This window comes from Chiloscyllium punctatum, unplaced genomic scaffold, assembly GCF_047496795.1.
Source record: "Chiloscyllium punctatum isolate Juve2018m unplaced genomic scaffold, sChiPun1.3 scaffold_615, whole genome shotgun sequence".
In the NCBI taxonomy this organism is placed as follows: Eukaryota; Metazoa; Chordata; class Chondrichthyes; order Orectolobiformes; family Hemiscylliidae; genus Chiloscyllium; species Chiloscyllium punctatum.
Window position 1 is genome coordinate 46,987 of NW_027310349.1, and position 12,748 is coordinate 59,734.

General features: G+C 46.6%; 3 non-coding genes across 3 annotated transcripts; all 3 read right to left on the minus strand.

Moving 5' to 3' along the window:
• Window positions 1-715: 715 nt before the first annotated feature.
• Window positions 716-788, minus strand: trnav-cac (transfer RNA valine (anticodon CAC)). The gene has a single exon. It is a non-coding gene; the product is annotated as a tRNA-Val (tRNA).
• A 3,058-nt stretch (window positions 789-3,846) lies between these two features.
• On the minus strand, window positions 3,847-3,919 carry trnav-cac (transfer RNA valine (anticodon CAC)). Its single transcript has one exon. It is a non-coding gene; the product is annotated as a tRNA-Val (tRNA).
• A 6,191-nt stretch (window positions 3,920-10,110) lies between these two features.
• trnav-cac (transfer RNA valine (anticodon CAC)) lies at window positions 10,111-10,183 on the minus strand. The gene has a single exon. It is a non-coding gene; the product is annotated as a tRNA-Val (tRNA).
• Between the last annotated feature and the right edge of the window lie 2,565 nt (window positions 10,184-12,748).

A 12,748-nucleotide genomic window follows, 5' to 3' on the forward strand; every position in this document is an offset into this window, starting at 1 on the left:
TCCAGAGCTGCAACTGCCTGACTTCCCCACTCGACTTCCCCGTTTACATTTTCCTGCTCCTCAGTGATTTCAAGAATACCAAATGGATGCGATGTCATTCTGTAACCTCTCTGTCGATTCCTCCGTTTCAGTTCCAACGTGGCTTAGGTCTCTGGCGCACCTTAATACTACCGACACCATGAAAGCACAGGTCCAGAGTTTCCTCTGAGAGTGTAATGTCTTTCATTGCTGTTGCTGATTGAAACAGCCACTCAAGTGCGAACTGCTCCAAAACATGATTCAGGACCTCTGGTGCCAATTCTCGTACGTTGAATAACGACAGACAGCTTCCAAACGAGGCCTTTCAGAGACGCCTTTGGGGGACATTTAACAGACAGACAAGTTCAGGAATCCGTGGTGCACTGTGACACCAGCGCATCCGCTTCTTCCCTGTCTTTGAACCGAGCCGCCTGCGCAAGGAATGCAAATGCGGTACAGCTTTTCGTAGAAGAATCAGAAGGGGGTAACTACACTCTCAAACAGAATTGCATATGATCAGAACCAGTTTGGATAAAAACTTTACATTTCTTTGCACAGTCATTAAATGGAATTGCATTACATTTCACTACGCGAGCAGATTTGTTCAAGCAACTTCGAAGGCAGGTTTGCAGATGGGAAAGCAAGCAAGAAAGCACCGTTCTTGCCCATGTAAAAGGCTGCCGTTGAAGAACAAAGCAGTTTCTGCCCAGTTTCGAACTGGGGACCGTTCGCGTGTGAGGCGAACGTGATGACCACTACACTACAGAAACAAGCCGCAGCCGCCCGTCCGGCAGCTCAGGGGCATCCAGCACTGAAAGTTGAAGCCATTCTTCGTTTCACCTTTCTGTTTCCAATAGCTCGTTGTTGTCCAGCGTAATTGACATCTTCAAAACATTTAAAAAAAGACACGTGAAATTGATGATAAAACATAGACAAGGATGTGGTCAATGTTTGGACCGTAGGGCGAGGTGGACTAGGCTGGGACGACTTTCCCTGCAGCGTAACGACTGCGACATGATCTAATGGAAGGGTTGGAAACTGAGTATTTACGTGTTTTACCCAAGTTGGGGTGAGTTGAAAACTCGAGAGCATAGGTTTAAGGTGAGTGGGCTGAAATTGACAAAGGACCTGAGGCACATTTCCCACACAGAATGTTGTGCGTGTATCGAATGAGCTACCAGAGGAAGCGGAGGAGGCTCAGAAAATTGCATGAGTTTCTGGATAGGATGGGTTGAGAGGGTTTGGGGCCAAATACTGGGGAAACGGACTTGTTTATATTTGGCTATGTGCTGAGCATGGACGAGATACACCGAAGGATCTGTTTCCACGCGGTGTCCCCCAAAAACGTTGTGTTGCTTACACCTGCTTTAAAGGATTACTTTTTAGCGGAGCTTGCCGTCGCAGTCTGTGGCACAATCCTTTACTGTGTTCGATGCTCACGGGAAAGGTAGTATTGCGAAACACTGCAGAAAGGAACGACTTCCTTACTTTTGCTCCGACTGACCATACTCTGTGAAATTTTCCCAGATCCTCAGTTAAGGACTTTTGCAGCTGGAAGTTTCCTCAGAAACGCTGTTAACTCGTAAAGTATTGAGCGAATCGCAAAACAGAAAGCATTTAACACGGAACACAAACAAAGCTGGCATACCTAATGCATTTTCAGACACAGAGATGCATGAATGCTAAATGTGAGACAGTCCGAGGGCATGATTTATAAAGTAATCTCACAAATGGGAGAAATTCAACAACATATCACATCGAAATTCGTTGGAACGATTTTCCCATTGGCCGAAAAACCAAATAACGACGAGTCGAGTCACCCCAGGACTTTGTTTCACAACAGCGATGAAATACCGGTCTCCATTCGGTTCCAGTACAAGCTCAACTTGCCTGGAACAGCACAGCTGCTTGCGATTTTCTGCGCGGGAGGCGAACACGATCATGACAGACAGAGACACTTTGAAATATTCGGCACTATCCCACACCACAGTTAATTCCCCGGGAAGCAAAGCCATTTTACTTTTGTTTTCAACATCAATACAGTGGGGACAGAAACAGCATTTTAACAAGCTGCAGCGTTGGAGTTGATCTGCAGAAATGGCAGTGGTGGGATCCGAACCCACGCCCCTTTCGAGACTGGAACCTGGATCCAGCGCCTTAGACCGCTCGGCCACACTACCAGCCGGCCGCGCGCACCATTTTCTTGCGTTTCCAACTGTGCTCTCCTGCATAACAACAGATGCCAAGTCACATGAAAATGGTTCCATGATCCCTCTCCGACTCGCACAGCTGCTGGGATGTGCCCGTCTACAATATCAATTTCGCAGCAGATAATGAGAGCCCATCAATCCAGACAAAACTCAATGGTAAGCTGAGTCTATCTTCTCAGACTCCTTTCAGCTCCAAATGTATCTGTGAGAATATATGTTCGGTTATGATTTGGTCAAATAACCACGAGCTGCTTGACATTACTGCAATTTCGATTCTTGCTTTGCTAAATGATTTCACCCATTGCTTGAAACAGGGCAAGTTTCACGTTTACACGGAACATGAAGCACACCGGACTACAGGGAAAATGCACAAAGCCGTGTTCCACATCATACCGTGCAGCGTAATTTCAGTCACTGTGCCTGTTTTGCAGAAAAAGAGTCCCAAACAATGTACTCCACCCTAAAACCGGAGGTCGCATTCCTATTCGAGAACGACAGATTACATTGTGAGGATGCTCTGACCTCGGAGCCAGTTCTAGATGCCACTTTCCTTGCCTTTTACCCTAACCGTGCAATTTGCTGCAGAGATGTTCACTCCTGGACATCAGCCACATGGATACCAACTGAGTCGGAAACCTGTGTGGGAATCGACGAGAAGCGACTCAATAAATTTTGCTCAATTCCATGGTGCTTATTAGAAATGCAGTTTCTGTTCACTTCAATCTAAAAGGCAGTTTCTCAACATAGTAACAAAGTCAAAAGGTAATTACCTCACCCCACCCCCACTCCGGAAGAGGTGCTAACTGCCCTTGATTGCTTTTTGTTCTCGATGTGAAGAGCTCTCACGCCTCTGAGTCACCTTCACGTGTCTGGTTGCTGAGTGAGTCACAAAGAAGGAGTTTCTCCAGAGCTGCAACTGCCTGACTTCCCCACTCGACTTCCCCGTTTACATTTTCCTGCTCCTCAGTGATTTCAAGAATACCAAATGGATGCGATGTCATTCTGTAACCTCTCTGTCGATTCCTCCGTTTCAGTTCCAACGTGGCTTAGGTCTCTGGCGCACCTTAATACTAGCGACACCATGAAAGCACAGGTCCAGAGTTTCCTCTGAGAGTGTAATGTCTTTCATTGCTGTTGCTGATTGAAACAGCCACTCAAGTGCGAACTGCTCCAAAACATGATTCAGGACCTCTGGTGCCAATTCTCGTACGTTGAATAACGACAGACAGCTTCCAAACGAGGCCTTTCAGAGACGCCTTTGGGGGACATTTAACAGACAGACAAGTTCAGGAATCCGTGGTGCACTGTGACACCAGCGCATCAGCTTCTTCCCTGTCTTTGAACCGAGCCGCCTGCGCAAGGAATGCAAATGCGGTACTGCTTTTCGTAGAAGAATCAGAAGGGGGTAACTACACTCTCAAACAGAATTGCATATGATCAGAACCAGTTTGGATAAAAACTTTACAATTCTTTGCACAGTCATTAAATGGAATTGCATTACATTTCACTACGCGAGCAGATTTGTTCAAGCAACTTCGAAGGCAGGTTTGCAGATGGGAAAGCAAGCAAGAAAGCACCGTTCTTGCCCATGTAAAAGGCTGCCGTTGAAGAACAAAGCAGTTTCTGCCCAGTTTCGAACTGGGGACCTTTCGCGTGTGAGGCGAACGTGATGACCACTACACTACAGAAACAAGCCGCAGCCGCCCGTCCGGCAGCTCAGGGGCATCCAGCACTGAAAGTTGAAGCCATTCTTCGTTTCACCTTTCTGTTTCCAATAGCTCGTTGTTGTCCAGCGTAATTGACATCTTCAAAACATTTAAAAAAAGACACGTGAAATTGATGATAAAACATAGACAAGGATGTGGTCAATGTTTGGACCGTAGGGCGAGGTGGACTAGGCTGGGACGACTTTCCCTGCAGCGTAACGACTGCGACATGATCTAATGGAAGGGTTGGAAACTGAGTATTTACGTGTTTTACCCAAGTTGGGGTGAGTTGAAAACTCGAGAGCATAGGTTTAAGGTGAGTGGGCTGAAATTGACAAAGGACCTGAGGCACATTTCCCACACAGAAGGTTGTGCATGTATCGAATGAGCTACCAGAGGAAGCGGAGGAGGCTCAGAAAATTGCATGAGTTTCTGGATAGGATGGGTTGAGAGGGTTTGGGGCCAAATACTGGGGAACCGGACTTGTTTATATTTGGCTATGTGCTGAGCATGGACGAGATACACCGAAGGATCTGTTTCCACGCGGTGTCCCCCAAAAACGTTGTGTTGCTTACACCTGCTTTAAAGGATTACTTTTTAGCGGAGCTTGCCGTCGCAGTCTGTGGCACAATCCTTTACTGTGTTCGATGCTCACGGGAAAGGTAGTATTGCGAAACACTGCAGAAAGGAACGACTTCCTTACTTTTGCTCCGACTGACCATATTCTGTGAAATTTTCCCAGATCCTCAGTTAAGGACTTTTGCAGCTGGAAGTTTCCTCAGAAACGCTGTTAACTCGTAAAGTATTGAGCGAATCGCAAAACAGAAAGCATTTAACACGGAACACAAACAAAGCTGGCATACCTAATGCATTTTCAGACACAGAGATGCATGAATGCTAAATGTGAGACAGTCCGAGGGCATGATTTATAAAGTAATCTCACAAATGGGAGAAATTCAACAACATATCACATCGAAATTCGTTGGAACGATTTTCCCATTGGCCGAAAAACCAAATAACGACGAGTCGAGTCACCCAGGGACTTTGTTTCACAACAGCGATGAAATACCGGTCTCCATTCGGTTCCAGTACAAGCTCAACTTGCCTGGAACAGCACAGCTGCTTGCGATTTTCTGCGCGGGAGGCGAACACGATCATGACAGACAGAGACACTTTGAAATATTCGGCACTATCCCACACCACAGTTAATTCCCCGGGAAGCAAAGCCATTTTACTTTTGTTTTCAACATCAATACAGTGGGGACAGAAACAGCATTTTAACAAGCTGCAGCGTTGGAGTTGATCTGCAGAAATGGCAGTGGTGGGATCCGAACCCACGCCCCTTTCGAGACTGGAACCTGGATCCAGCGCCTTAGACCGCTCAGCCACACTACCAGCCGGCCGCGCGCACCATTTTCTTGCGTTTCCAACTGTGCTCTCCTGCATAACAACAGTTGCCAAGTCACATGAAAATGGTTCCATGATCCCTCTCCGACTCGCACAGCTGCTGGGATGTGCCCGTCTACAATATCAATTTCGCAGCAGATAATGAGAGCCCATCAATCCAGACAAAACTCAATGGTAAGCTGAGTCTATCTTCTCAGACTCCTTTCAGCTCCAAATGTATCTGTGAGAATATATGTTCGGTTATGATTTGGTCAAATAACCACGAGCTGCTTGACATTACTGCAATTTCGATTCTTGCTTTGCTAAATGATTTCACCCATTGCTTGAAACAGGGCAAGTTTCACGTTTACACGGAACATGAAGCACACCGGACTAAAGGGAAAATGCACAAAGCCGTGTTCCACATCATACCGTGCAGCGTAATTTCAGTCACTGTGCCTGTTTTGCAGAAAAAGAGTCCCAAACAATGTACTCCACCCTAAAACCGGAGGTCGCATTCCTATTCGAGAACGACAGATTACATTGTGAGGATGCTCTGACCTCGGAGCCAGTTCTAGATGCCACTTTCCTTGCCTTTTACCCTAACCGTGCAATTTGCTGCAGAGATGTTCACTCCTGGACATCAGCCACATGGATAGCAACTGAGTTGGAAACCTGTGTGGGAATCGACGAGAAGCGACTCAATAAATTTTGCTCAATTCCATGGTGCTTATTAGAAATGCAGTTTCTGTTCACTACAATCTAAAAGGCAGTTTCTCAACATAGTAACAAAGTCAAAAGGTAATTACCTCACCCCACCCCCACTCCGGAAGAGGTGCTAACTGCCCTTGATTGCTTTTTGTTCTCGATGTGAAGAGCTCTCACGCCTCTGAGTCACCTTCACGTGTCTGGTTGCTGAGTGAGTCACAAAGAAGGAGTTTCTCCAGAGCTGCAACTGCCTGACTTCCCCACTCGACTTCCCCGTTTACATTTTCCTGCTCCTCAGTGATTTCAAGAATACCAAATGGATGCGATGTCATTCTGTAACCTCTCTGTCGATTCCTCCGTTTCAGTTCCAACGTGGCTTAGGTCTCGGGGCGCACCTTAATACGAGCGACACCATGAAATCACAGGTCCAGAGGTTCCTCTGAGAGTGTAATTTCTTTCATTGCTGTTGCTGATTGAAAGAGCCACTCAAGTGCGAACTGCTCCAAAACATGATTCAGGACCTCTGGTGCCAATTCTCGTACGTTGAATAACGACAGACAGCTTCCAAACGAGGCCTTTCAGAGACGCCTTTGGGGGACATTTAACAGACAGACAAGTTCAGGAATCCGTGGTGCACTGTGACACCAGCGCATCAGCTTCTTCCCTGTCTTTGAACCGAGCCGCCTGCGCAAGGAATGCAAATGCGGTACTGCTTTTCGTAGAAGAATCAGAAGGGGGTAACTACACTCTCAAACAGAATTGCATATGATCAGAACCAGTTTGGATAAAAACTTTACATTTCTTTGCACAGTCATTAAATGGAATTGCATTACATTTCACTACGCGAGCAGATTTGTTCAAGCAACTTCGAAGGCAGGTTTGCAGATGGGAAAGCAAGCAAGAAAGCACCGTTCTTGCCCATGTAAAAGGCTGCCGTTGAAGAACAAAGCAGTTTCTGCCCAGTTTCGAACTGGGGACCTTTCGCGTGTGAGGCGAACGTGATGACCACAACACTACAGAAACAAGCCGCAGCCGCCCGTCCCGCAGCTCCGGGGCATCCAGCACTGAAAGTTGAAGCCATTCTTCGTTTCACCTTTCTGTTTCCAATAGCTCGTTGTTGTCCAGCGTAATTGACATCTTCAAAACATTTAAAAAAAGACACGTGAAATTGATGATAAAACATAGACAAGGATGTGGTCAATGTTTGGACCGTAGGGCGAGGTGGACTAGGCTGGGACGACTTTCCCTGCAGCGTAACGACTGCGACATGATCTAATGGAAGGGTTGGAAACTGAGTATTTACGTGTTTTACCCAAGTTGGGGTGAGTTGAAAACTCGAGAGCATAGGTTTAAGGTGAGTGGGCTGAAATTGACAAAGGACCTGAGGCACATTTCCCACACAGAATGTTGTGCGTGTATCGAATGAGCTACCAGAGGAAGCGGAGGAGGCTCAGAAAATTGCATGAGTTTCTGGATAGGATGGGTTGAGAGGGTTTGGGGCCAAATACTGGGGAAACGGACTTGTTTATATTTGGCTATGTGCTGAGCATGGACGAGATACACCGAAGGATCTGTTTCCACGCGGTGTCCCCCAAAAACGTTGTGTTGCTTACACCTGCTTTAAAGGATTACTTTTTAGCGGAGCTTGCCGTCGCAGTCTGTGGCACAATCCTTTACTGTGTTCGATGCTCACGGGAAAGGTAGTATTGCGAAACACTGCAGAAAGGAACGACTTCCTTACTTTTGCTCCGACTGACCATACTCTGTGAAATTTTCCCAGATCCTCAGTTAAGGACTTTTGCAGCTGGAAGTTTCCTCAGAAACGCTGTTAACTCGTAAAGTATTGAGCGAATCGCAAAACAGAAAGCATTTAACACGGAACACAAACAAAGCTGGCATACCTAATGCATTTTCAGACACAGAGATGCATGAATGCTAAATGTGAGACAGTCCGAGGGCATGATTTATAAAGTAATCTCACAAATGGGAGAAATTCAACAACATATCACATCGAAATTCGTTGGAACGATTTTCCCATTGGCCGAAAAACCAAATAAACGACGAGTCGAGTCACCCCAGGACTTTGTTTCACAACAGCGATGAAATACCGGTCTCCATTCGGTTCCAGTACAAGCTCAACTTGCCTGGAACAGCACAGCTGCTTGCGATTTTCTGCGCGGGAGGCGAACACGATCATGACAGACAGAGACACTTTGAAATATTCGGCACTATCCCACACCACAGTTAATTCCCCGGGAAGCAAAGCCATTTTACTTTTGTTTTCAACATCAATACAGTGGGGACAGAAACAGCATTTTAACAAGCTGCAGCGTTGGAGTTGATCTGCAGAAATGGCAGTGGTGGGATCCGAACCCACGCCCCTTTCGAGACTGGAACCTGGATCCAGCGCCTTAGACCGCTCGGCCACACTACCAGCCGGCCGCGCGCACCATTTTCTTGCGTTTCCAACTGTGCTCTCCTGCATAACAACAGATGCCAAGTCACATGAAAATGGTTCCATGATCCCTCTCCGACTCGCACAGCTGCTGGGATGTGCCCGTCTACAATATCAATTTCGCAGCAGATAATGAGAGCCCATCAATCCAGACAAAACTCAGTGGTAAGCTGAGTCTATCTTCTCAGACTCCTTTCAGCTCCAAATGTATCTGTGAGAATATATGTTCGGTTATGATTTGGTCAAATAACCACGAGCTGCTTGACATTACTGCAATTTCGATTCTTGCTTTGCTAAATGATTTCACCCATTGCTTGAAACAGGGCAAGTTTCACGTTTACACGGAACATGAAGCACACCGGACTACAGGGAAAATGCACAAAGCCGTGTTCCACATCATACCGTGCAGCGTAATTTCAGTCACTGTGCCTGTTTTGCAGAAAAAGAGTCCCAAACAATGTACTCCACCCTAAAACCGGAGGTCGCATTCCTATTCGAGAACGACAGATTACATTGTGAGGATGCTCTGACCTCGGAGCCAGTTCTAGATGCCACTTTCCTTGCCTTTTACCCTAACCGTGCAATTTGCTGCAGAGATGTTCACTCCTGGACATCAGCCACATGGATACCAACTGAGTCGGAAACCTGTGTGGGAATCGACGAGAAGCGACTCAATAAATTTTGCTCAATTCCATGGTGCTTATTAGAAATGCAGTTTCTGTTCACTTCAATCTAAAAGGCAGTTTCTCAACATAGTAACAAAGTCAAAAGGTAATTACCTCACCCCACCCCCACTCCGGAAGAGGTGCTAACTGCCCTTGATTGCTTTTTGTTCTCGATGTGAAGAGCTCTCACGCCTCTGAGTCACCTTCACGTGTCTGGTTGCTGAGTGAGTCACAAAGAAGGAGTTTCTCCAGAGCTGCAACTGCCTGACTTCCCCACTCGACTTCCCCGTTTACATTTTCCTGCTCCTCAGTGATTTCAAGAATACCAAATGGATGCGATGTCATTCTGTAACCTCTCTGTCGATTCCTCCGTTTCAGTTCCAACGTGGCTTAGGTCTCTGGCGCACCTTAATACTACCGACACCATGAAAGCACAGGTCCAGAGTTTCCTCTGAGAGTGTAATGTCTTTCATTGCTGTTGCTGATTGAAACAGCCACTCAAGTGCGAACTGCTCCAAAACATGATTCAGGACCTCTGGTGCCAATTCTCCTACGTTGAATAACGACAGACAGCTTCCAAACGAGGCCTTTCAGAGACGCCTTTGGGGGACATTTAACAGACAGACAAGTTCAGGAATCCGTGGTGCACTGTGACACCAGCGCATCAGCTTCTTCCCTGTCTTTGAACCGAGCCGCCTGCGCAAGGAATGCAAATGCGGTACTGCTTTTCGTAGAAGAATCAGAAGGGGGTAACTACACTCTCAAACAGAATTGCATATGATCAGAACCAGTTTGGATAAAAACTTTACAATTCTTTGCACAGTCATTAAATGGAATTGCATTACATTTCACTACGCGAGCAGATTTGTTCAAGCAACTTCGAAGGCAGGTTTGCAGATGGGAAAGCAAGCAAGAAAGCACCGTTCTTGCCCATGTAAAAGGCTGCCGTTGAAGAACAAAGCAGTTTCTGCCCAGTTTCGAACTGGGGACCTTTCGCGTGTGAGGCGAACGTGATGACCACTACACTACAGAAACAAGCCGCAGCCGCCCGTCCGGCAGCTCAGGGGCATCCAGCACTGAAAGTTGAAGCCATTCTTCGTTTCACCTTTCTGTTTCCAATAGCTCGTTGTTGTCCAGCGTAATTGACATCTTCAAAACATTTAAAAAAAGACACGTGAAATTGATGATAAAACATAGACAAGGATGTGGTCAATGTTTGGACCGTAGGGCGAGGTGGACTAGGCTGGGACGACTTTCCCTGCAGCGTAACGACTGCGACATGATCTAATGGAAGGGTTGGAAACTGAGTATTTACGTGTTTTACCCAAGTTGGGGTGAGTTGAAAACTCGAGAGCATAGGTTTAAGGTGAGTGGGCTGAAATTGACAAAGGACCTGAGGCACATTTCCCACACAGAAGGTTGTGCGTGTATCGAATGAGCTACCAGAGGAAGCGGAGGAGGCTCAGAAAATTGCATGAGTTTCTGGATAGGATGGGTTGAGAGGGTTTGGGGCCAAATACTGGGGAACCGGACTTGTTTATATTTGGCTATGTGCTGAGCATGGACGAGATACACCGAAGGATCTGTTTCCACGCGGTGTCCCCCAAAAACGTTGTGTTGCTTACACCTGCTTTAAAGGATTACTTTTTAGCGGAGCTTGCCGTCGCAGTCTGTGGCACAATCCTTTACTGTGTTCGATGCTCACGGGAAAGGTAGTATTGCGAAACACTGCAGAAAGGAACGACTTCCTTACTTTTGCTCCGACTGACCATACTCTGTGAAATTTTCCCAGATCCTCAGTTAAGGACTTTTGCAGCTGGAAGTTTCCTCAGAAACGCTGTTAACTCGTAAAGTATTGAGCGAATCGCAAAACAGAAAGCATTTAACACGGAACACAAACAAAGCTGGCATACCTAATGCATTTTCAGACACAGAGATGCATGAATGCTAAATGTGGGACAGTCCGAGGGCATGATTTATAAAGTAATCTCACAAATGGGAGAAATTCAACAACATATCACATCGAAATTCGTTGGAACGATTTTCCCATTGGCCGAAAAACCAAATAACGACGAGTCGAGTCACCCAGGGACTTTGTTTCACAACAGCGATGAAATACCGGTCTCCATTCGGTTCCAGTACAAGCTCAACTTGCCTGGAACAGCACAGCTGCTTGCGATTTTCTGCGCGGGAGGCGAACACGATCATGACAGACAGAGACACTTTGAAATATTCGGCACTATCCCACACCACAGTTAATTCCCCGGGAAGCAAAGCTATTTTACTTTTGTTTTCAACATCAATACAGTGGGGACAGAAACAGCATTTTAACAAGCTGCAGCGTTGGAGTTGATCTGCAGAAATGGCAGTGGTGGGATCCGAACCCACGCCCCTTTCGAGACTGGAACCTGGATCCAGCGCCTTAGACCGCTCGGCCACACTACCAGCCGGCCGCGCGCACCATTTTCTTGCGTTTCCAACTGTGCTCTCCTGCATAACAACAGATGCCAAGTCACATGAAAATGGTTCCATGATCCCTCTCCGACTCGCACAGCTGCTGGGATGTGCCCGTCTACAATATCAATTTCGCAGCAGATAATGAGAGCCCATCAATCCAGACAAAACTCAATGGTAAGCTGAGTCTATCTTCTCAGACTCCTTTCAGCTCCAAATGTATCTGTGAGAATATATGTTCGGTTATGATTTGGTCAAATAACCACGAGCTGCTTGACATTACTGCAATTTCGATTCTTGCTTTGCTAAATGATTTCACCCATTGCTTGAAACAGGGCAAGTTTCACGTTTACACGGAACATGAAGCACACCGGACTACAGGGAAAATGCACAAAGCCGTGTTCCACATCATACCGTGCAGCGTAATTTCAGTCACTGTGCCTGTTTTGCAGAAAAAGAGTCCCAACAATGTACTCCACCCTAAAACCGGAGGTCGCATTCCTATTCGAGAACGACAGATTACATTGTGAGGATGCTCTGACCTCGGAGCCAGTTCTAGATGCCACTTTCCTTGCCTTTTACCCTAACCGTGCAATTTGCTGCAGAGATGTTCACTCCTGGACATCAGCCACATGGATAGCAACTGAGTTGGAAACCTGTGTGGGAATCGACGAGAAGCGACTCAATAAATTTTGCTCAATTCCATGGTGCTTATTAGAAATGCAGTTTCTGTTCACTACAATCTAAAAGGCAGTTTCTCAACATAGTAACAAAGTCAAAAGGTAATTACCTCACCCCACCCCCACTCCGGAAGAGGTGCTAACTGCCCTTGATTGCTTTTTGTTCTCGATGTGAAGAGCTCTCACGCCTCTGAGTCACCTTCACGTGTCTGGTTGCTGAGTGAGTCACAAAGAAGGAGTTTCTCCAGAGCTGCAACTGCCTGACTTCCCCACTCGACTTCCCCGTTTACATTTTCCTGCTCCTCAGTGATTTCAAGAATACCAAATGGATGCGATGTCATTCTGTAACCTCTCTGTCGATTCCTCCGTTTCAGTTCCAACGTGGCTTAGGTCTCGGGGCGCACCTTAATACTAGCGACACCATGAAAGCACAGGTCCAGAGGTTCCTCTGAGAGTGTAATTTCTT